At 53.7% G+C, this 2,711-nt stretch overlaps 1 long non-coding RNA gene across 1 annotated transcript; it reads left to right on the plus strand.

Moving 5' to 3' along the window:
- The first annotated feature begins 1,413 nt into the window (after positions 1-1,413).
- Positions 1,414-2,260, plus strand: LOC116183636 (uncharacterized). The gene is made up of 2 exons (XR_004148297.3): positions 1,414-1,551; positions 2,086-2,260. It is a non-coding gene; the product is annotated as an uncharacterized LOC116183636 (long non-coding RNA).
- Positions 2,261-2,711: the final 451 nt, after the last annotated feature.

Here is a 2,711-nt window from a genome sequence, read left to right on the forward strand (position 1 = left end):
CCCTGTCCCTTCCTTGCCTTCCCCTCACCTTCCTTTCCTGCACCTGCTTGCTTTGCCCAGCCCAACCTTCCCATGCCCTGCCTCACCAACACCTCCCTTGCCTTGTTTCCCCTTCCCTTGCATACCTGTGCCAGCTCCAGTCTTTATCCCAGCCCCACAAGCTTTATTTCACTGCCAGTTCTGCTCTTTCAGCTCCAGCTCCACATCTTCCCAGCACTGCCAGGTGAAAAGGTTGTCAGTGAAGGATTTTCTTTATGGCTCCAGCTCAGCAACACTTCAGCTCCCATCCCACCATCTTCATCCCAGTCCTACACTCCCTATCCCAGTCCTAAAATAGTTTTGTCCCCAGCCCTTCCATCTGTCAACCAGCTCTGCTACCTGAGCTCCAGCTTCTCATCTTCCCACTGCCTCCAGCTAAAAGCTGTTCCTGGTTCTCACTGCACCTCGGGGCTGCTGACAAGGCCACAAATGAGTCATTGTCATCACTTAAACATATCTATAAGCTGTTACCCATCCCCAGGGGGGTCCCCTACTTTGGTGGGAACAGCCTGGCTCTTCTGGGGCTGGTTATGAACAGCCCTGAGAAATGCACTCCTGGTTTGTGCTTGGTATCATGCTGGGGCCTGGAGGTCCCAAAGCACCTCCTGCAGCCCCTTCCCCATGGGATTTATTTCAGTTCCAAATCACTTTGGGGCTGGGTCCTGTGTAGGTGAACACAATTGGTGTTTCAGCCTGACCACCTTTACTTAATGGGCATCATGCATCCAGTAACAGAAAAAAAAAACAAGTACCAAAAATACAGTAATGCCATAGTATAATACATTAATCATAGACTAGTATGTAGAACGCTAAAACAACAGAAGGTGGTAGTAGCAGAAAGTGAAAGTAGAACAAAGCAATAATAAAGCAAAATGGGTTTATAGCCCGTATTTTTCATGCTACTTTAACCTCCAGAACCCCGCGGGGCCACAACCCAGCACTCAGTGAGCCGCCTCAGGGCAGCGGCCGCTTCCCCTGCCACCCCGGAAGGCCCCGCACCGGCCTCTGGCGCCGCCGCTGCCTTATTCCCCCGCAAAGTAGAGCAGGGGGGGTTCACGGCCTCTCCCCGCGGGGCACACCGGAGGCCGGACCGGACCGGGCCAGCAGCACCGGCCCAGAACAGCGCCCACGCAAGGCCCCAGGCGCGGCTCGGACCGCTCCCGCTGCCACAGCAGCAGCACCGCCCGCCTCAGTGACCCACAGCCAGACTGAGGGCGGCGCCCACTCGCGCACATTTATAGCCCCCGGCACGGCCAGTCCCGCCCCGCCCCGCCAGCACAGCCAATCCCAGCCCGAGGCAGAGCCCGGCCCCACCAATCGCGGCCCGCCCTTTCGTCTCCCGAAGCCCGCGTCCCCTCAGGCCTCGCTCCCACCCGCTCGCCGCTCGCTCCCATCCCCGGGAGAACTCCCGGCCGGCGCGTGGACAGGAGCCCCCGCCGGCCTTTCCCGGGCCCCAGCAGCACCTCCCGGGGCAGCGGCAGCGCGGCCGCGCCGGCTCCAGAAGCCGCGGCGGTAGGAGCGGTAGCTGCGCCTTGGAGGAGCCGGGCTGAGGGGCAGAGTTTGGCGGGCTCGGGGCCGTTTGAAAGGGCGGCTGTGATTGGGCGGGGCGGAGAAAGGCGGGCCGGGATTGGCGGGGAGCGGGGTGGGTGGGGCCGGTGGCGCTGAGGGGGCGGCCCGGGGCCTGCGGCAGGGCCGAGAGAGGCGCTGGAAGGGTCGAAGTGTGGGGATGGAGCGAGCTTTAGTGTTGGGAATTTCTGAAGGGAAAAATAGCCCCCAAACCTGCTATACGGAGCTGCTGTTACACCCTTTATGTGAGAAACTGCATTGACTTGTTTGTTCATCAAAAGTATGAAATTAGGATAAAAGGGGGGGAAGTCGGGACATGGAATTTGCAGGCTTGACTGGTAACCACAAACAAAGATTGTGAAAGATTTTGCAGGACTGGCTGGAACTGATAACCGCAGTGGAAACCCATTGTTACTGAAAACTGATAAACCGCAGTGGAAAGAGACACACCACCCCACTTGTGAAATCCTTTGTTTTTAGGACTGATAACCACGGTGGAACGAGACTCATCACCCCCACTCATGCAAGATAAAAAGGGACTGAAGAGAAGGAAAGGTTGTCAGCTTTTGGCGGAGCCAGGCTCCCAGCTGAACCCAGCGCTGTTTTGCTTGCTATCGCTTGCTGTAATTAATAAAATTATTAATTGATCTTAACAGGCTGAATCAAATTATACGCCTCAACTTATAACACTTTATACACATGATCCAACTCCCCCAAACAAAATTCCAGACAAAAAGCAGAACGTATTATATACGCACAACTTTTTTAACCTTATTATCTGGAGTTAGTTAGGAGATATGATGGGTTTGGGTAATTCCTGGACTTCTTTTACACCTTTGACATGACTTATTGAAGATGCCGCTTTGTTTTCGGGTTTGGGTTTTTTTTTTTTTCAGAATGTATGGAAGAAATTCATAGCATGTAAAAGATTGCATTTTAAATAAAGAGCACACAAAACAGGGCAGTCGTTACTGAGAGAAGACAAGAGGTGTTGCCATGGAAATTATTCTAATTTGTGATCCACTACAACAACAAACACTTAATTTTTTTTTTTGTTCTACCTCTAGATCTCATTGGAATCTTGCAAATAGTCAGCCGTACTGCAT

This window comes from Lonchura striata, chromosome 4A (genome assembly GCF_050655825.1).
Source record: "Lonchura striata isolate lonStrDom1 chromosome 4A, ASM5065582v1, whole genome shotgun sequence".
In the NCBI taxonomy this organism is placed as follows: Eukaryota; Metazoa; Chordata; class Aves; order Passeriformes; family Estrildidae; genus Lonchura; species Lonchura striata.